Below are 23,027 nucleotides of genomic sequence, written 5' to 3' on the forward strand. Positions count from 1 at the left end.
AGTCATCCCAGGGTGCTCGTTGTTGTCACCTCTCTGGTACCCGTGGTGTTGTACGTTGCTGGGGGGAAGAAGATACCATCAGTGAGATCAGTGAGGAGGAGGAACGCGACATGATTAGCTCAGCATCCAACCTTGTTCAAATGGGTTCTTTCATGCTGTCGTGCCTGTTGAGGGACCCTCGTATAAAAAAGCTGAAGGAGAATGACCTGTACTGGGTGTCCACGCTCCTCGACCCCCGGTATAAGCATAAAGTGCCTGAAATGTTACCAAATTCCCGCAAGTCGGAAAGGATGGAGCATTTTCATACTAAATTAAAAACTATGCTTTACACAGCGTATAAGGGTGATGTCACAGCACCACGGGAATGTAACAGGGGAATAGATGAAATTAATCCTCCTCCTCCCACGACCACGGCGGCAAGGACCGGGCGCTTTCCTGACGTCTTGTTGATGGAGGACATGCGTACCTTTTTAACTCCCATGCACCATCAGAGCCTTTCGGGATCCAGCCTTAGAGAAAGACTCAACCGACAGGTAGCAGACTACCTAGCTTTAACTGCAGATCTCAACACTCTCAGGAGCGATGGACCCCTTGACTACTGGGTGTGCAGGCTGGACTTGTGGCCTGAGCTATCCCAATTTGCAATGGAACTTCTGGCCTGCCCCGCTTCAAGTGTCCTGTCTGAAAGGACTTTTAGTGCAGCAGGAGGTTTTGTCACTGAGAAGAGAAGTCGCCTAGGTCAAAAAAGCCTTGACTATCTCACTTTTATAAAAATGAATGAGGGCTGGATCCCGAAGGGACTGACATTGGGCGATACATTTGAATAAAAAACTACTGATGATGATATGAGCTGCCTTGGGCTACAACTGGTACACAGGCTGGCCTTTTTTTTTTTGGTTATAAAGACGGAGGACTTGCTTGACTTATCCGCCAACAACTAGTGTTCAAGCCACAAGCTTTTAGGGCACTTTATAAATGTTTTACAAACATCGATTTTTCTAGCCGCTGCTACAGCAGTTGCTACAACAATACCCCAATTTTTCAGTCATTTGTACATTCCTAATTTTTCTGGCCTCTGCTGCATCTCTGTGGGTACAAAACTCAAATAAAAAAAATAAGGCACATAACACTAGTGATTAAACTGTTACGAATTGTACAACTTTACACACCACTCATATCCGGTGGACCATTCAATTGAATGCAAAATGCAACAAATTTGAAAGAGTAGGACCGACCAAGCATCTTTATCCGTCTCTTGGTTGCTCTAAATTATCTCCGTGTTCCATCTATGCCATACCTGTACTCTATTGTGCAAAAGAGTGGCATATGTTGTGTTTCATGATGTTGTGCCTGTTGCGGGTCATGGCCCATGATATAAAAAGGCTGAAGGAGAATGACCTGTAGTAATGGGTGCCCCATCCAGTTTTTAGAAAAATGTTCCTGGTTCCTCTCAATTATCTTTGGGTTTCTAAAATGGATGCCATACCTGTACTCGCTTGTGCAAAAGGATGGCATATGTGGTGGTGTTTCCTGCAGTTGTTTCTGTTGAGGGTGCTGGACCCTCTTATAAAAAAGCTGAAGGAGAACGACCTGGAGTGGGAATCCAAGCATGGTTTTTGGTGCTATTTCACTTTTACAAACAATTATCTGTGGGTTTCACAAATCAATGCCGTACCAGTACTCTATTGTTCCAAAGTATGCCATATGTTCTCTTTCCTGCTGGTATTTTGTTTGAGGGTCCTGGACACTCTTATAAAAAGGCCTAAGGTGAAAGAGGTGTACTGGGTGTCCACTCATTTTTATTTTCTATTTCTCATTTGACCAAAATTATCTCTGGTTTTGTAAAATCAATGCCGTACCTGTACTCTATTGTTCAAAAGGATGCCATACGTCCTCTTTCCTGCTGGTGTTTTTTTTGAGTGTCCAGGACCCTCTTATAAAAATGCCTAAGGAGAAAGAGGTGTACTGGTTGGCCACTCATTTTTATTTTTCTATTTAACAATTGACCAAAATGATCTCTGGGTTTGTAAAATCAATGCTGTACCTGTACTCTATTGTTCAAAAGGATGCCATACGTCCTCTTTCCTGCTGGTGTTTTTTTTGAGGGTCCAGGACCCTCTTATAAAAAGGCCTAAGGAGAAAGAGGTGTACTGGCTGTCCATCGAATCATTTTTTTTATTCAAATTTCCATTTAAAAAAAAATTTCTATGGGTTTCTAAAATCTATGCCTTTTTCTGTACTCTATTGTTCAAAAGTATGCCATATGTCCTCTTTCCTGCTGGTTTTTTGTTTGAGGGTCCTGGACCCTCTTATAAAAAGGCCTTATGGATAAAGAATTGCACTGGGTGTACATCCAATCATTTTTTTTTTATTAAAATTCACGGTTGCAACAAATTATCCCAGGGTTTCTAAAATCAATGCCTTTCCTAGAATCTTTTTTTCACAAAGGATGCCATATGTCCTCTTTCCTACTGCTGGTTTTGTTGAGTGTCCTGGAGCCTCTGCTAAAAAGGCCTAAGGATAAAGAAGTGTAATGGGTGTCTATTCAATGTTTTTTTAGATTTCCCGGTTGTAACAAATTTTTTCTGTCTTTCAAAAATCAATGCCTTTCCTGTAATCTATTTTTCAAAAGGATGCCATATGTCCTATTTCATGCTGTTCTTTCTGTTGAGGCTCCGGGACACTCTTATAAAAAGGACTAAGGATAAAGAAGTGTACTGGGTGTCCAATCAATGTTTTTTTTCTATTTCCCGGGTCATATAACTGATCTCTGTGTTTCTAAAATCAATGCCTTTCCTGTAATCTAATTTTCAAAAGTATGCCATATGTCCTCTTTCCTGCTGGTGTTTTTTTTGAGGGTCCAGGACCCTCTTATAAAAAGGCCTAAGGAGAAAGAGGTGTACTGGGTGTCCATCGAATCATTTTTTTGATTCAAATTTACATTTGCAAAAAATTATCTATGGGTTTCTAAAATCAATGCCTTTCCTGTACTCTTACTCTATTGTTCAAAAGTATGCCATATGTCCCCTTTCCTGCTGGTGTTTTGTTTAAGGGTCCTGGACCCTCTTATAAAAAGGCCTAGGGAGAAAGAATTGTACTGGGTGTCCATCCAATCATTTTTTTTATTCAAATTCACGGTTGCAACAAATTATCCCCGGGTTTCTAAAATCAATGCCTTTCCTATAATCTTTTTTTCACAAAGGATGCCATATGTCCTCTTTCCTACTGCTGGTTTTGTTGAGTGTCCTGGAGCCTCTGCTAAAAAGGCCGAAAGATAAAGAAGTGTATTGGGTGTCTATTCAATGTTTTTTTAGATTTCCCGTTTGTAACAAATTTTTTCTGTCTTTCTAAAATCAATGCCTTTCCTGTAATCTATTTTTCAAAAGGATGCCATATGTCCTCTTTCATGCTGTTCTTTCTGTTGAGGCTCCGGAACACTCTTCTAAAAAGGCCTAAGGATAAAGAAGTGTTCTGGGTGTATAATCTATGTTTTTTTAGATTTCACGGTTGCAACTAATGATCTCTGTGTTTCTAAAATCAATGCCTTTCCTGTAATCTAATTTTCTAAAGGATGCCATAGGTCCTCTTTCATGCTGCTGGTTTTGTGGAGGGTCCTGGAGCCTCTGCTAAAAAGGCCTAAGGATAAATAAGTGTACTTGGTGTATAATCGAAGTTTTTTGTGATTTCACGGTTGCAACTAATGATCTCTGTGTTTCTAAAATCAATGCCTTTCATGTAATCTAATTTTCTAAAGGATGCCATATGTCCTCTTTCATGCTGCTGGTTTTGTGGAGGGTCCTGGAGCCTCTGCTAAAAAGGCCTAAGGATAAATAAGTGTACTTGGTGTATAATCAAAGTTTTTTGTGATTTCACGGTTGCAACTAATGATCTCTGTGTTTCTAAAATCAATGCCTTTCCTGTAATCTAATTTTCTAAAGGATGCCATATGTCCTCTTTCATGCTGCTGGTTTTGTGGAGGGTCCTGGAGCCTCTGCTAAAAAGGCCTAAGGATAAATAAGTGTACTTGGTGTATAATCAAAGTTTTTTGTGATTTCACGGTTGCAACTAATGATCTCTGTGTTTCTAAAATCAATGCCTTTCCTGTAATCTAATTTTCTAAAGGATGCCATATGTCCTCTTTCATGCTGCTGGTTTTGTGGAGGGTCCTGGAGCCTCTGCTAAAAAGGCCTAAGGATAAATAAGTGTACTTGGTGTATAATCGAAGTTTTTTGTGATTTCACGGTTGCAACTAATGATCTCTGTGTTTCTAAAATCAATGCCTTTCCTATAATCATTTTTTCAAAAGGATGCCATATGTCCTCTTTCCTGCTGCTGGTTTTGTTGACGGTCCTGGAGCCTCTGCTGCGCATAATAAAGAAAAAAAAATTAATTTAACTTGACTTAATAACTGAAGCATGACTTCAGGAGTCAGGTGTGGTCGTAGGTAGTGGTTGTTGTTAGCAGATTATTTTTATTGCAAATTGCAATTGCCACAGCGTGCATAAAATGTGCGTCACTAGTCCAAATTTTAATTTTTTTTTTTCATTCAGGATTAGTTTGTGGTACGGCGCAATATTGGAAAGGCAAAAAACAGGTCTCCGTACCCGTTGATATAAGGGGTGACTACTACTGCTTTTACCAGGCTCCTCTTGGATAGCCCCAGAAAGTGTGACTATGAATCCCAAAAATAAAATTAAATTAAGGTTGAAAACTAACTCCAAAGTAACTTGTAAGACCTGGAGCTCCTCAAACACACGTCCTACCGCAACAGCTATAGGCTCCCCAACCCACAAATCTTAACTTTTTCATGCCAATTGATATTGCCACAGCTGGAACAACAGTAAATAACATGTGCGTCACCACAGTCTCCGAAGCTGTTGTCGGATGTATACAAAAACACTGATAAAGTATTCCTTTAGGAGCGCAAAGAGATGGCTACCGGAACACTCCAGGAACTTCACAAGAGTGGCTGTATTGTGTTTCTGGTGATGTTTGAGACATCTGGGTAGTGTACAGGGAGGGCAAAAATCGTCTCCATCTCTGTGCACCACAGGACATGACGTCCTTGTCATCCATAAGCACATGAAATTGCTGGCATTTTTGTTGCTTCAAGAAGTTCATTTTTTGTGGTGATAGATAGTACAGAATTAAATAAACTTTGGTTTCCTACCATACTCAAGACAATCTTGTATTTCAAAATTCGTACTTGCTGTGGGAAACAGTGGCCTGTCCATACCAGGAAGATGATTTAGACAGAAGTAACGAGCTCTGCTTGCAGGTGACACATGTTTATCGTCAATCATCAAAGGGGTTGCGTGCAGAATATGGCTGATGGCCCCGTATTCACATGTTTGTCCAGAGCCACAACATTTGCAAACAGCCAGAAGAAAGGTCGTTTCTCACCAGCCTTAAGTTGAGCTTCATTTACCAAATGCTGATATTCAAAAAAATAGACAAACAGTGCCTTAAATAACACATTTGCGATATGGATTCACCAGAGCAAGGTCATTGCAAGTACTAAGTTCCCACGATAACAAAATTAAAATGCCACAACTATGCAATCTTCACCTTCAGATTATTATTGTCACACTCCATTGTACTCCTATGCCCAGCTCCCTGCTCTTGTTTTTGTTGAGGGTCCTGGAGCCTCTGCTGAAAAGGCCTATGGATAATAAAGTGTACTGGGTGTCTGTTCAATGTTTTTTTTTATTTTCCCGGTTGCAAGTAATTATCTCAGTGTTTCTAAAATCAATGCCTTTCCTGTAATCTATAATTCAAAAAGATTGACATATGTCCTCTTTCATGCTGTTGTTTCAGTTGCGGCTCCGGGACCCTCGTATTAACAAGGCCTGAGGATAAATAAGTGTAACCGGTGTCTAATGAATGTTTTTTTCTACTACACGGGTCATATAAATGATCTGTGGGTTTCTAAAATCAATGCCTTTACTGTAATCTTTTATTCAAAAGGATGACATATCTCCTCTTTCATGCTGTTGTTTCGGTTGAGGCTCCAGGACCTTCGTATTAAAAAGGCCTGAGCATAAATAAGTGTCACGGGTGTCTAATCAATGTTTTTTTCTAATTTCACGGTTGCAAATAATGATCTGTGGGTTTCTAAAATCAATGCCTTTCCTGTAATCTATTATTCAAAAGGATGACATATCTCCTCTTTCAAGCTGTTGTTTCGTTTGAGGCTCCGGGACCCTCGTATTAAAAAGGCCTGAGGATAAATAATTGTGTAACGGGTATCTAATGAATTTTTTTTTTTTATTTCACGGGTCATAAATGATCTCTGGGATTCTAAAATCAATGCCTTTCCTGTAATCTATTATTCAAAAGGATGACAGTACTACCAAAATACAGCCAATTAAGGGCCTTAGGAAGACTGAGCCAAGGTTGGATTGTAGTATTTGGTTAGGCTAATCATGATGGCCATGTAGACCACCACCACCGAGAGTCCTGGAAGTAACAGGGATGATGAGATGAAAGAGCTAAGAATAGTAGAACTTGAAACAACAGAGTTAGCCATGGGTGTTAGTGCAAAACCGCTTGGCTTTTTTTTGGCTTTGGGTGCGGCTATTCATGCAGGCCATATAGAGCTGACAACATTCGGTGTTGTATCAGCTATTAAACTAATAAGAACAGTACTACCAAAATAGAGACAATGAAGGGCCTTAGGAAGACTGAGCCAAGGTTGGATTGTAGTATTTGGTTAGGCTAATCATGATGGCCATGTAGACCACCACCACCGAGAGTCCTGGAAGTAACAGGGATGATGAGATGAAAGAGCTAAGAATAGTAGAACTTGAAACAACAGAGTTAGCCATGGGTGTTAGTGCAAAACCGCTTGGCTTTTTTTTGGCTTTGGGTGCGGCTATTCATGCAGGCCATATAGAGCTGACAACATTCGGTGTCGTATCAGCTATTAAACTAATAAGAACAGTACTACCAAAATAGAGCCAATGAAGGGCCTTAGGAAGACTGAGCCAAGGTTGGATTGTAGTATTTGGTTAGGCTAATCATGATGGCCATGTAGACCACCACCACCGAGAGACCTGGAAGTAACAGGGATGATGAGATGAAAGAGCTAAGAATAGTAGAACTTGAAACAACAGAGTTAGCCATGGGTGTTAGTGCAAAACCGCTTGGCTTTTTTTTGGCTTTGGGTGCGGCTATTCATGCAGGCCATATAGAGCTGACAACATTCGGTGTCGTATCAGCTATTAAACTAATAAGAACAGTACTACCAAAATAGAGCTAATGAAGGGCCTTAGGAAGACTGAGCCAAGGTTGGATTGTAGTATTTGGTTAGGCTAATCATGATGGCCATGTAGACCACCACCACCGAGAGTCCTGGAAGTAACAGGGATGATGAGATGAAAGAGCAAAGAATAGTAGAACTTGAAACAACAGAGTTAGCCATGGGTGTTAGTGCAAAACCACTTGGCTTTTTTTTGGCTTTGGGTGCGGCTATTCATGCAGGCCATATAGAGCTGACAACATTCTGTGTCGTATCAGCTATTAAACTAATAAGAACAGTACTACCAAAATACAGCCAATGAAGGGCCTTAGGAAGACTGAGCCAAGGTTGGATTGTAGTTTTTGGTTAGGCTAATCATGATGGCCATGTAGACCACCACCACCGAGAGTCCTGGAAGTAACAGGGATGATGAGATGAAAGTGCTAAGAATAGTACTACTTGAAACAACAGAGTTAGCCATGGGTGTTAATCCAAGACCGCTTGGATTTATTTTTGTATTGGGTGCGGCTAATCATGCAGGCCATATAGAGCTGCCACCATTCGGTGTTGTATCAGCTATAAAAATAATAAGAACTGTACTATCAAAATACAGACAATGAAGGGCCTATGAAGACTGAGCAAAGGTTGGATTGTAGTATTTTGTTTGGCTAATCATGATGGCCATGTAGACCGCCCGTAACAGGGATGAAAGTGCTAAGAATAGTACTAATTGAAACAACCGAGTTAGCCATGGGTGTTAGTCTAAGACCACTCGGCTTTTTTTTGGGTTTGGGTGCAGCTAATCATGAAGGCCAGATAGACCTGCCACCATTTGGTGTTGTAACAGGTATGAAAATGCAAAGAACAGTACTACTTAACACAACCTACTTACCATGGGTCCCAGAGCATATGTTTGGTTGTTATATTTTGTAAGGGTAATCATGCAGGCCATATAGACCTCCACCGATAGGGTGAGTATGAGTAACAGCTATTAAAATGCGAAGGACATTACTAATTAACACAACATAGTTACCATGGGTCGCAGACCAAGAGCAGATGTCTTATTATTATATTTTGTATGGGTAATCATCCAGGCCGTATAGACCTCACCAAATAGGGGGAGTTACAGAGATTAAAGGGCTAAGAATGGTAGTACTTAAAACACAACCTCGTTAAAATAGGTAGCAGACCACATGTCTTATTATTATAATTTTTCAGGGTAATCTGGCAGGCCATATAGAACTCCCCCGATAGGGGGGGGGGAACAGGGATTAAAGTGCTAAGAAAAGTACTAATTGACACAAGCTAGTTGGGTCCAAGAACGCATGTTTGATTATTAGAATTTATTAGGGTAATTATATATCTAACAAATCTATCTATTTCTCTTCTATCGATTCTATCTAACTATCAATCTATGTATATCTATCTATCCTATCTATCACTATCAATCTATCTTCTGTCCGGGATGTTTTGAGACAGCCACTTTGGGAATGTTAGTTGATTTAGACCCATTATGGCTTAAAAGCAGACTCTGCATCAACTATGTAATTTTCCATGGGAGTTTTGCCAGGGATCCCCCTCCAGCATGCAACAGTCCAGGTGTTAGTACCCTTGAAACAACTTTTCCATCACTATTGTGGCCAGAAAGAGTCCTTGTAGGTTTTAAAGTTCGCCTGCCTATTGAATTCAATGGCGGTTCTTGCGGTTCGCGCGTTCGTGAAAAATACCGGAAGTTCGAGTCCGCCGTTCGCGAACCGAAAATTTTAGGTTTGCGACATCACTAGCAGCAAACTCTTCTGGAAGTCCATTAGTTCTTTAATTGTGTTAACTCTCATCACAATAGTAAGCTTGCAGCTAAACAAAAATAATACAACATTTAATCACTGTCATTATTTTCTTTATCTAGCCTATGAACGCTAAGTTTATATTTATAGCAATTTGTCTTGGGTAATTAAATCTATCACAATGAGGTTAAAGGGACACTAAACCCAATGTTTTTATCTTTTATGATTCAGATAGAGCATGCAATTTTAAGCAACTTTCTAATTTACTCCTTTACTTACTGGTGGCTTCATTTAGTCACCAATAAGCAATCTTAACCCAGGTGCTGAACCAAAAGTGGGCCGGCTCCTAAGCTTTACATTTCTGCTTTTTAAATAAAGATAGCAAGAGAACGAAGAAAAAATTATAATAGGAGTAAATTAGAAAGTTGCTTAAAGTTGCTGCTCTATTTGAATCACTAAAGAAAAAAAAATGGGTTTAGTGTCCCTTTAAAACCTATATTGCAAATACTCCAATTTCTATTCATTTTAGAAGTGATTTTGGAGGAATATAAGACATTGCACACAATTTGCACAAATTTATAAATTACCTTGTAATCTACTTGGATTGCAATACAATATATATCAACTGAGAGCACAGGTAACTCAGACTTCAAATTCTATTTTTAAATAAACTTACATCTGTACAAATGTTTCTTTCATGTAATTGGCAAGAGTCCATGAGCTAGTGACGTATGGGATATACAATCCTACCAGGAGGGGCAAAGTTTCCCAAACCTCAAAATGCCTATAAATACACCCCTCACCACACCCACAATTCAGTTTTACAAACTTTGCCTCCTATGGAGGTAATGAAGTAAGTTTGTGCTAAGATTTCTACGTTGATATGCGCTTCTCAGCATGTTGAAGCCCGGTTCCTCTCAGAGTACATTGAACGTCAGAGGGATGTGAAGGGAGTATCACGTATGAATACAATGGTCTTCCTAACGGGGATCTATTTTATAGGTTCTCTGTTATCGGTCGTAGAGATTCATCTCCTACCTCCCTTTTCAGATCGACGATATACTCTTATATACCATTACCTCTACTGATTCTCGTTTCAGTACTGGTTTGGCTATCTGCTATATGTGGATGGGTGTCTTTTGGTAAGTATGTTTCATTTACTTAAGACACTCTCAGCTATGGTTTGGCACTTTATATTATATAAAGTTCTAAATATATGCTTGTACTTATATTTGCCATGATTTAGGTTTATCAGTATATTTCCTTTTTGCAGACTGTCAGTTTCATGTCTGGGAAATGTTTTATAATAAACAAAAAAAATTATTTCTTACCTGAGGTTTTCAAATTGACTTTTTCTATATTGCGGGCTGTATTAGGCTTGTGAGAGCGCAAAATGCTATAATTTATTGCGTCATTCTTGGCGCAAGACTTTTTTGGCGCAAAAAATTACGTTTGTTGATGCAAATTCGTCATTTCCGGCATCTTAGTTGGCGGTGAGTCTTTTCACGAGATTGCGTCATCTATGGCGCTCGAGTTTCGTTCCGGACGTTTTTGGCGCCAAAAAATGTTTTTCAGTTTGTGGTGCGTCATACTTGGCACCAAACATTTTTTTATTATTTAAGACCTCATTCCTTTTGCCTCTGGTCTTTTTTTTTTTTTTTCTATGTCAGAGGCCTATTCTGTTTGCATTTTTTCCCATTCCTGAAACTGTCATATAAGGAAATTGATAATTTTGCTTTATATGTTGTTTTTTCTTTTACATACTGCAAGATGTCTCAATCTGATCCTGTCTCAGAATCTACTACTGGAATCCTGCTGCCTGATATCGGTTCTACCAAAGCTAAGTGCATTTGTTGTAAACTTGTGGTAACTGTTCCTCCAGCTGTGGTTTGTAATAGTTGTCATGATAAACTTTTACATGCAGAGAATGTTTCCATCAGTAATAGTACATTGCATGTTGCTGGTCCATCAACATCTAATGCTCAGGATATTCCTGTAAATTTAAGAGAATGTATTTCTGATTCCATTCAGAAGGCTTTGTCTGCCATTCCGCCTTCTAATAAATGTAAAAGATCTTTTAAAACTTCTCATAGAGTTGATGAATTTTCGAATGACCGACAACATACTGAATTATCTATCTCTGATTAGGATCTGTCTGATTCAGAGGATCCTGTCTCAGATATTGACACTGACAAATCCTCTTATTTATTTAAAATGGAGTATATTCGTTTTTTATTAAAAGAAGTGTTGATTTCATTAGATATGGAGGAGACTAGTCCTCTTGATACTAAAACTAGTAAACGTTTAAATTCGGTTTATAAACCTCATGTAGTTATTCCAGAGGTTTTTCCAGTTCCTGAGGCTATTTCAGATATGATTTCTAAGGAATGGAATAGACTGGGTACTTCTTTTACTCCTTCTTCAAGGTTTAAAAAATTGTATCCTTTGCCTACTAATAGATTGGAGTTTTGGGAAAAGATCCCCAAAGTTGATGGGGCCATCTCTACTCTTGCTAAACGTACAACTATTCCTATGGAAGATAGTACTTCTTTTAAGGATCCTTTAGATAGGAAGCTTGAATCTTATCTAAGGAAAGCTTATTTATGTTCAGGCCATCTTCTTAGGCCTGCTATTTCTTTGGCTGCTTCAACTTTTTGGTTGGAAACTTTAACGCAACAAGTATCTTAAGTAAGGTTTTCGGAAGCATGTGCCCTGAGACAGATGGTCCTGAAAAAGCCATCACGGTCTAGATCTATCCTCTGAGACAGATCCGAATGGTCTCTGTTCCATTGTCTGAGCATGCATAATTGCAGAGCTCTCAAATGGAATTGAGCAAAGGGAATGATGTCCATGGAAGCAACCATCAGACGATTAACCTCCATACATTGAGCCACTAATGGCCAAACAGTAGACTGAAGAGATAGGCTATAGGAAAGAATTTTGAAATTTTCTTAGAAAGGGAATTTATTATGGTCCCTAAGAAAACCACCCTTGTAGCTGGAACAAGGGAACTCTTTTCCAGATTCACTTTCCAACCATGGGAACATAAAAAAGACAAAAGATCTCTGTATGAGAGTTTGGTTGTTGAAAAGATAGCACCTAAACCAATATGTTGTCCAGGTATGGTGCCACTGCAATTCCCCGAGACCTGATCACTGCCAAGAGAGCCCCCAGAACCTTTGAGAAAATTCTGTGAGCTGTGGCAAGTCAGAAGAACCACAAACTGAAAGTGTTTGTCTAGAAAGGTGAATATCAGGAATTTGTGATGATCCCTGTGGATGGGAACATGAAGATACGCGTCCTTCAGGTCTATGGTCATCATGAACTGACCCTCTTGGACCAAAGGAAGAATGGAACGAATGGTTTCCATTTTTAAGGATGGTACCCTTAGAAACTTGTTGAGGCAGGTCTAAAATGGGTCAAAAAGTTCCCTCTTTTTTGGGAACCACCAACAGATTTGAATAGAATCCTAGACCCTGTTCCCTTACTGGAACTGGAACAATCACTCCCAGGGAGGAAAGGTCCTGAACGCAGTTCAAGAATGCCACTCTTTTTACCTGGTCTGCAGATAATCTTGAGAGTGGAATCTGCCCCTGGGAGGGAAAGTTTTGAATTCTATTTTGTAACCCTGAGATACTATGTCCACAGCCCAAGGAACACGCTTGACAAAACAGGGAAAGTCTGCCCCCCACTTGATCCGATCCCGGACCGGGGGCCGACCCTTCATGCTGAGTTAGACTCAGTTGAGGGTTTCTTTGATTGCTTTCCCTTATTCCAATACTGATTGGGCTTCCAAGAAGACTTTGACTGCTCCTGCTTGGAAGAGGGAGAGGAAGACTTTTGACCTTTGAAGTTTCGAAATAAACGACAATTACTTTGATGTCCTTTGAGTCTGTTGTTCTTGTCTTGCGGTAGAAAAGACCCTTTTCCACCCGTAATATCAGAAATTATTTCTGCCAGACCAGGTCCGAACAAGGTCTTACCATTGTAAGGAAGCACCAGAAGCTTGGACTTAGAGGTCACATCAGCTGACCAAGATTTTAGCCACAATACCCTGCGGGCTAAGACATCTTGTCTCCCAGTCTAATAACTTGCATGTTAGCATCAGAAATAAAGGAATTGGCTAGTTTGAGAGCCTTAATCCTATCTTGTATCTTCTCCAACGGAGTCTCTACTAAAATTGATTCAGACAAGGCGTTGCACCAATAAGATGCTGCACTTGCTACTGTGGCAATACAAACTGCAGGTTGCCATTGAAGACCTTGATGGACATACATCTTCTTCAAATAAGCTTCCAGATTTTTGTCCATGGGATCCTTAAAGGAGCAGCTATCCTCTATAGGGATCGTATTTCTCTTAGCCAGAGTAGACATAGCCCCTCCTACTTTAGGCACCATGTGCCAAGAATCTTTAATGAAGTCAGCAACAGGAAACATCTTTTGAAATATAGGCGACGGGGAGAAAGGAATCCCTGGCTGCTCCCATTCCTGTGAAATAATCTGTCACACGGTCTGTGAAAGGAAAAACTTCCACAGAGGAAGGAACATCATAGTATTTATTAAATTTACTAGACTTCTTAGGGTTGACAACAACAGAAGTATCAGAGTCGTCCAAAGTAGCCAATACCTCCTTTAACAGTACACGAAGGTGTTCAAGCTTAAATCTGAAGTTTACTTCTTCAGTATCAGATGAAGGAATAATACTGTTCGAATCTGAGATTTCACCCTTAGAGGCTACCGATGTATCCTCCTCATCAGACTTATGAGGGAGGGCAACCTGCATAGCAGTAGGTGGAACAGAAACCTTACTATCTGAATGTCTAATTTTCCTCTTGCTTTTTCCAGCATAGGAAAAGCAGATAAAGCAGATAATGCAGCAGATACCGCAGAAGATGCATGTGCAGCAAAATCTGCAGGCAAATAAACTCCTCCAGGAAGCTGAGAGGAACTGCAGGGCACTGTTTGTGACACCATAGAGGCTAGGGACATTTGAGGAGAAAGCTGTGGCATTGCCTGAACAGCATCATCATGAGAGACATTGGGCTCAGAGGGCAACAATTTATCTTTAAATTGAAGTGTTCTAGCTAAGCATGCAGCACAGAATTGTATAGGCAAAACAATTTGAGCCTCAAGGCATAACAAACATTTGTCAAAAGACACAGAGTCTTGGTCCATGTCGATAATACTAAATAAAAAATTACCCAAATTGTGGACATTTTTTAAATACACTGTCACTTTAAGAATTTATAATACCACAGCCGCTTAACGTTATGCAAAAATTCTTTAAAATAATAAACCAATCAGGCCCCCTACACCTCAGACAGGCTGAGGTGCCTTACCGTAACACTTATACACAAATTGGCTGTCAGAAGTCTCTAAAACGATCATATAGTAGATCGACACTGAAGAGACTAAAATTCAATGACACCGCTCCGCTCCTCCGACAGCAGAGAGAAGTCACATGACCGTCAGTGAGAGGAAACTACGCAGCAAGTAAAAGGCACGCATTTTCCTCTGCCTACAACAACAGAGCTTAATTTGCACAAATGCTCAAGCAGTCTGTCTGTTAGCCTGTTCTAGCTAAGCAAGCAAAGAAAATCAACCGCCAAATTTTAATTTTATACATAAATCCCTATATAAAACATAAGCCCAAAAGAGGAAAAACGTCCCAATAAAGTGAAGATTAACCCCTAGAAACACCAGTTATAAAGCAGCGGTCTAAAGACTGCTGCTATATAATTTGTCTACCTGCTCTGGGGAGGTGGACAGACATCGCAGGAGATTGACACCCCCTGCTAGCAACCAATTGGCCGCAAATCTGCAGGGGTGACGTTGCACCAGCAGTTCACAAGAGCTGCTGGTGCAATGCTGAATGCGGAGGGTGTATTGCTCTCTGCCTTCAGCGATGCCTGTCAGACATGATCCGCTGATCAGATCATGTCCGACAGAGGGTTGATAAATTGGCTCCCTAGTCTCAACATACATAATGTGCTTGCCCACTGCCAAAGAAAATCCTGCATAAAGAATTTTAAAAATGTCCTTATCTACTACATATGACATATTCTTCTGAAGTGCAAGTCTCCAAGACCTAGAAGATAAAAGCACTTACCTGCAGTCTAGCTGTCCGGCAGGAAGACAGCTCACAAGGCGTAAAAGGACATACTCCTTACAGAGACCTGTAGAAAAAGAAAGAACAGAGTAACCAACGCTGGCTTTGTGTACCATGGGCAGCAATGTGTTAGGAAACAAAGCAAGGACTACCTCACAACTTCCTAACTGCTTAAAAGCCACCACTGAAGAGATTGACGTGGACTCAGCTAAACCCAAATCCTTGCTTACAGGGAAAAGTACCCGAAAAAGGATTTCATTTCTTCAGACACCAAACTTCACCTCCTCCATTGACAGAGGCAAAGAGATTGAGTTGGGATTATGGGTAGGGGAGTGACACTTAACAGCTTTGCTGTGGTTCTCTTTGCCTCCTCCTGCTGGCCAGGAGTGATATTCCCACTAGTAATTGAATGATGTCATGGACTCTTCATATCTTAGGAAAGAAAAAGGGTTTATCTATCTTTTTAAACAATAAAAATTCTGGAGTAGACTGTCCCTTTAATGAAAGAATAGAGTATGCATCCTTCCTGGGCTAAATGTCAGTGTAAAAAACATTTACATGTTAACTGAGAGATATACCCGGTGAAAAGCTAAGATAGATATATTTATTCTCATGTGTTCTTGCCATCTAGTTAATAAAGAGGCATAAACTGTTTGACACTACCTCTTAAAAAGTAACTACTTCTTTCTATTAATATCTTCCTCCTCGCTAGGTACGTTACTTAAGTCTGAGAAATCACCAGTTTGGAAATACTGCAACAAAGTTAAAAATGTATGCTAGACACATTAGTTGAGCAAGACGAGTTGGCAGAAAGTATCCCGGCTAGCAATGAGACTTAAAGGGACATAATACTCATATGCTAAATCACTTGAAACTGATGCAGTATAACTGTAAAAAGCTGACAGGAAAATATCACCTGAGCATCTCTATGTAAAAAAGGAAGATATTTTACCTCACAATCTCCTCAGCCCAGCAGAGTAAGTTCTGTGTAAAAAGTTATACTTCACCTGCTCCTAGCTGCAGTTAAAAATAAAACAAAATGAAGAAATGAACAGCAGCCAATCAGAATCAGCAGTGCTGAGGTCATGAACTCTTACTGTGATCTCATGAGATTTGACTTAACTCTCATGAGATTTCATAGTAAGCTTCCTTTACCTGATTGGTGAAATAATATGAGAGTGCACGATGCTAGTCCCTTCAGATGTCCCAGGACAAACACACTAAAATGCTGCTTAGAAATCCTTTACAATGGGAGGTGGCTACTGAGGAACTTTTGAGGTAAAATATCTTTCTTTTTTACATAGAGATGTTCAGGTGATATTTTCTAATCAGCTTTTTACAGCTATGCTGCATCACTTTCAACTGTTTAAACATTTGGGTATTATGGCCCTTTAAGATGAACCTGTTCAAATAGCCATAGTGGTAACCTATGAGCGAGAGAAGCAATCAAGCCGCTACTGGTTTACAAATTGCTGCACCTGAGATATGTGTCTGCACGCTACCTGTCCAGGCTGCACTAGATCTAATGCGGAGTTTTCTTCATGCATACACAGATGTGTATGATCGTTAAGGAAAAGAGGACGTTCTTACCTCGATCCTTTTGCTGACACAACCAAAGCAAGTCAGATTCTAACCAGAGTCATTCACTCTCTGCATTGGAGTCACGGAATAACGCACATGATAAGAGTTCTCTCTCTCTTTCTCTCTCTCTCTCTCTCTCTCTCTCTCTCTCTCTCTCTTGGTTAGTAGGTGACCAAATACTTATTTTCCACCATAATTTGCAAATAAATTCTTTCCATATCAGACAATGTGATTTTCTGGATTTGTTTCCACATTTTGTCTCTCATAGTTGAGGTATACCTATGGTGAAAATTACAGGCCTCTCTCATCTTCCTAAGTGGGAGAATTTGCACAATTGATGGTGGCTGACTAAAAACTTTTTTGCCCCACTGTGTGTGTATTATTTATGTGTACACACATACATATGCACATACAGTATATGGACATTAGTGATGTCGCGAACATAAAAATTTGGGTTCGCAAACGGGCGAACCGGGCGAACCGCCATAGACTTCAATAGGCAGGCGAATTTTAAAACCCACAGGGACTCTTTCTGGCCACAATAGTGATGGAAAAGTTGTTTCAAGGGGACTAACACCTGGACTGTAGCATGCCGGAGGGGGATCCATGGCAAAACTCCCATGGAAAATTACATAGTTGATGCAGAGTCTGGTTTTAATCCATAAAGGGCATAAATCACCTAATATTCCTATATTGTTTGGAATAACATGCTTTAAAACATCAGGTATGATGTTGTATCGATCAGGTAGTGTAAGGGTTACGCCAGCTTCACAGTGACAGACCAAACTCCCGCAGCAGGTACAACATTATCATCATCACACCGTACGTCCATGTGTGTAATGCTGCCTGACTGAGACATATCCCTGTTATCTACATCCTCTGGCCATAATGGTTGTGCATCACTCATTTCTTCCAACTGATGTGTAAATAACTCCTCTGACAGATCAAGTGAAGCAGCTGTGGTGCTAGTGTTGGTGGTGGCGGCAGGCGGGCGAGTGGTAACTTGAGAGGTGCCCGAAGCTAAGCTGGAGGAGGATGGTGCGTCAAGGTTCCAAGCGGAAGCTGTAGAAGATTGGGTGTCCTGTGTTAGCCAGTCAACTATGTCCTCAGAACTGTTCGAGTTCAGGGTACGTGGCCTCTGAACACTGGGCATTATTCTAGGGCCAAAGGGAATCACAGCACCACGACCACGGCCAAGGACCAAGGCCATTTTTCAATTTCTTTCCCTTAAGGACCAGGGCTATTTTTACATTTCTGCGGTGTTTGTGTTTAGCTGTAATTTTCATCTTACTCATTTACTGTACCCACACATATTATATACCATTTTTCTCGTCACTAAATGGACTTTCTAAATATACCATTATTTTCATCATATCTTATAATTTATTATTACAAATATTATAAAATATGAGGAAAAAATGGAAAAAAACACACTTTTTCTAACTTTGACCCCCAAAATCTGTTACACATCTACAACCACCAAAAAAACAACCATGCTAAATAGTTTCTAAATTTTGTCCTGAGTTTAGAAATACCCAATGTTAATATGTTCTTTGCTTTTTGTGCAAGTTATAGGGAAATAAATACAAGAAGCACTTTGCTATTTCAAAACCACTTTTTTTCAAAATTAGCGCTAGTTACATTGGAACCCTGATATCTGTCAGGAATACCTGAATATCCCTTGACATACATATATATATATTTTTTTAGAAGACATCCCAAAGTATTGATCTAGGTCCATTTTGGTATATTTCATGCCACCATTTCACCGCCAAATGCGATCAAATAAAAAAAAATTGTTCACTTTTTCACAAACTTTAGGTTTCTCACAGAAATTATTTACAAACAGCTTATGCAATTATGGCATAAATGGTTGTAAATGCTTCTCTGGGATCCCCTTTGTTCAGAAATAGCAGACTTATATGGCTTTGGCGTTGCTTTTTGGTAATTTGAAGGCTGCTAAATGCCACTGCGCACCACACGTGTTTTATGCCCAGCAGTGAAGGGGTTAATTAGGGAGCATGTAGGGAGCTTGTAGAGTTAATTTTAGCTTAAGTGTAGTAGACAACCCAAAGTATTGATGTAGGCCATTTTGGTATATTTCATGCCACCATTTCACCGCCAAATGCGATCAAATAAAAAAAAATTGTTCACTTTTTCACAAACTTTAGGTTTCTCACAGAAATTATTTACAAACAACTTATGCAATTATGGCATAAATGGTTGTAAATGCTTCTCTGGGATCCCCTTTGTTCAGAAATAGCAGACTTATATGGCTTTGGCGTTGCTTTTTGGTAATTAGAAGGCTGCTAAATGCCACTGCGCACCACACGTGTTTTATGCCCAGCAGTGAAGGGGTTAATTAGGGAGCATGTGGGGAGCTTGTAGAGTTAATTTTAGCTTAAGTGTAGTATAGTAGACAACCCAAAGTATTGATCTAGGCCCATTTTGGTATATTTAATGCCACCATTTCACCGCCAAATGCGATCAAATTTAAAAAAAACTTAAAAATTTTCGCAATTTTAGGTTTCTCACTGAAATTATTTACAAACAGCTTGTGCAATTATGGCACAAATGATTGTAAATGCTTCTCTGGGATCCCCTTTGTTCAGAAATAGCAGACATATATGACTTTGGAGTTGCTTTCTGGTAATTAGAAGGCCGCTAAATGCTGCTGCGCATCACACGTGTATTATGGCTAGCAGTGAAGGGGTTAAATAGGTAGTTTGTAGGGAGCTTGCAGGGTTAATTTTAGCTTTAGTGTAGAGATCAGCCTCCCACCTGACACATCAGACCCCCTGATCCCTCCCAAACAGCTCCCTTCCCTCCCCCACCCCACAATTGTCCCCGCCATCTTAAGTACTGGCAGAAAGTCTGCCAGTACTAAAATAAAAGGTTTTTTAAAAAAAATTAATTTTTTAAGCATATTTACATATGCTGTGGTGTGGCATCCCCCCTTAGCCCCCAACCTCCCTGATCCCCGCCAAAATAGCTCTCTAACCCTCCCCATCTGCCTTATTGGTGGCCATCTTGGGTACTGGCAGCTGTCTGCTATTATTTCACAGTCAAAAAAGTGTTGTTTATTTTTAAATGTACACTACTGTTACACCAGATATGAGTGGTGGCACTGGGCAAGTGGGCACAGTATACGCTTTGAGCCTGACACACGCTGGCAGGCAGGCAACTGCAATTAGATTACACAGGAAAAAATAAAAAGCAGACTGATGTTCTCGCCCTAAAAAGGGCTTTTTGGGGTGCTGTCCTTACAGCAGAGATCAGATGAGTCCTTCAGGACTGTAGTGGACACTGAATACACTAGCCTAGCTATCGATTTCCCTATTAAATCATCAGCAGCTACACTGTCCCTCCTCTCACTAAGAATGCAGCTTCCAAATGCATCTAAAATGGATGCTGTCCAGGAGGTGGGAGGATCTGGGAGGGAGGGTCTGCCCCTGATTGGCTGGAATGTGCCTGCTGACTGTGAGGTACAGGGTCAAAGTTTACTCAATGATGACGAATAGGGGGCGGACCGAAAATCGCATATGTTCGCCCGCCGCGACGAACGCGAACATGCCATGTTCGCCGGGAACTATTCGCCGGCGAACTACAGGGAGTGCAGAATTATTAGGCAAATGAGTATTTTGACCACATCATCCTCTTAATTCATGTTGTCTTACTCCAACCTGTATAGGCTCGAAAGCCTACTACCAATTAAGCATATTAGGTGATGTGCATCTCTGTAATGAGAAGGGGTGTGGTCTAATGACATCAACACCCTATATCAGGTGTGCATAATTATTAGGCAACTTCCTTTCCTTTGGCAAAATGGGTCAAAAGAAGGACTTGACAGGCTCAGAAAAGTCAAAAATAGTGAGATATCTTGCAGAGGGATGCAGCACTCTTAAAATTGCAAAGCTTCTGAAGCGTGATCATCGAACAATCAAGCGTTTCATTCAAAATAGTCAACAGGGTCGCAAGAAGCGTGTGGAAAAACCAAGGCGCAAAATAACTGCCCATTAACTGAGAAAAGTCAAGCATGCAGCTGCCAAGATGCCACTTGCCACCAGTTTGGCCATATTTCAGAGCTGCAACATCACTGGAGTGCCCAAAAGCACAAGGTGTGCAATACTCAGAGACATGGCCAAGGTAAGAAAGGCTGAAAGACGACCACCACTGAACAAGACACACAAGCTGAAATGTCAAGACTGGGCCAAGAAATATCTCAAGACTGATTTTTCTAAGGTTTTATGGACTGATGAAATGAGAGTGAGTCTTGATGGGCCAGATGGATGGGCCCGTGGCTGGATTGGTAAAGGGCAGAGAGCTCCAGTCCGACTCAGACGCCAGCAAGGTGGAGGTGGAGTACTGGTTTGGGCTGGTATCATCAAAGATGAGCTTGTGGGGCCTTTTCGGGTTGAGGATGGAGTCAAGCTCAACTCCCAGTCCTACTGCCAGTTTCTGGAAGAAACCTTCTTCAAGCAGTGGTACAGGAAGAAGTCTGCATCCTTCAAGAAAAACATGATTTTCATGCAGGACAATGCTCCATCACACGCGTCCAAGTACTCCACAGCGTGGCTGGCAAGATAGGGTATAAAAGAAGAAAATCTAATGACATGGCCTCCTTGTTCACCTGATCTGAACCCCATTGAGAACCTGTGGTCCATCATCAAATGTGAGATTTACAAGGAGGGAAAACAGTACACCTCTCTGAACAGTGTCTGGGAGGCTGTGGTTGCTGCTGCACGCAATGTTGATGGTGAACAGATCAAAACACTGACAGAATCCATGGATGGCAGGCTTTTGAGTGTCCTTGCAAAGAAAGGTGGCTATATTGGTCACTGATTTGTTTTTGTTTTGTTTTTGAATGTCAGAAATGTATATTTGTGAATGTTGAGATGTTATATTGGTTTCACTGGTAAAAATAAATAATTGAAATGGGTATATATATTGTTTTTTGTTAAGTTGCCTAATAATTATGCACAGTAATAGTCACCTGCACACACAGATATCCCCCTAAAATAGCTATAACTAAAAACAAACTAAAAACTACTTCCAAAACTATTCAGCTTTGATATTAATGAGTTTTTTTGGGTTCATTGAGAACATGGTTGTTGTTCAATAATAAAATTAATCCTCAAAAATACAACTTGCCTAATAATTCTGCACTCCCTGTATTCGCGACATCACTAAATATAATTTTTAATCAATTTTAATATGTTTTTATGTGTTTTGAATAGAAATAATTGAAATGCCTCTTTTTATTTATATATATATATATATATATATATATACACTATATATATATACACACCATATATATAGAGATATATAGGTATATATATATATATATATATATATATATATATATATTTACGAAAAATATACATATATAAATATATATTTTAAAATAAAAAGAATATTTTCTTCTAACTGAACTCCTTAGGAATTTTAAGTATTCTTATCGCACCTTCGGCTTTAGTGCAGTTGATCTAGCGCAGAGTCGATTTAGAACATGAGCGATAAATAGAAAAGGATTTCTTTAGTGTGCCCCATAGAAACCTATGAGGAAAGGGAGTTAGCACGGTCACTGTATCTAAAGTCCTGAAGTTAGCACGCTTGAGTCTTTCACTCGCTCACTATACAGGTAACACCAAGCTTGTCAAGCTTATCCTCTCAACGCTTTTTAAGGACTAAAGCGACCCTCTTTCTATACAAAGATGTAAGCCACCAAAAAGTATAGCAAACCGGTCACTTGATCACAGGCTGCCAGTCCAAGACATGTGCCAAACTAGTGCCACTTGACAAGCTTGGCATTACCTGTATACAGAGGGAAAGTGTGTTTCACCTGCTTCTTTGAAAAGGGGTATATTTAACCTGGAAGAGGTAGATGCTTGTTTCCCCTGTTGGTACGCCACAAGTCCCGTTGTTAACGCTATACTTGGAATCTCTAAAATGCACATAAGTTTTACCTCATCTAATATGTACTCTATGGGGTCTATTTATTAATTTGCAAGTGGACATGATATGATGTAGCGTATCATGTCCACCACACATCGATAAATACCGACAGCATACACTGCCGCTAGCAGGGGGTGTCAATCAGCCCGATCATATAGGATCGGGCGGATTGATATCCGCAGCCTCAGAGCAGGCGAACAAGTTATGGAGCAGCGGTCTTTAGACCGCTGCTTCATAAATGCTGTTTCCGGCGAGCCTGAAGGCTCACGCGGAAACAGGGGCATCAAGCACCATTCGGAGCTTGATAATTCGGCCCCTATATGCCTTAAAAGACATACAATAAGGTATATTGCCAC

Source organism: Bombina bombina, chromosome 3, assembly GCF_027579735.1.
Source record: "Bombina bombina isolate aBomBom1 chromosome 3, aBomBom1.pri, whole genome shotgun sequence".
Taxonomy (NCBI): domain Eukaryota; kingdom Metazoa; phylum Chordata; class Amphibia; order Anura; family Bombinatoridae; genus Bombina; species Bombina bombina.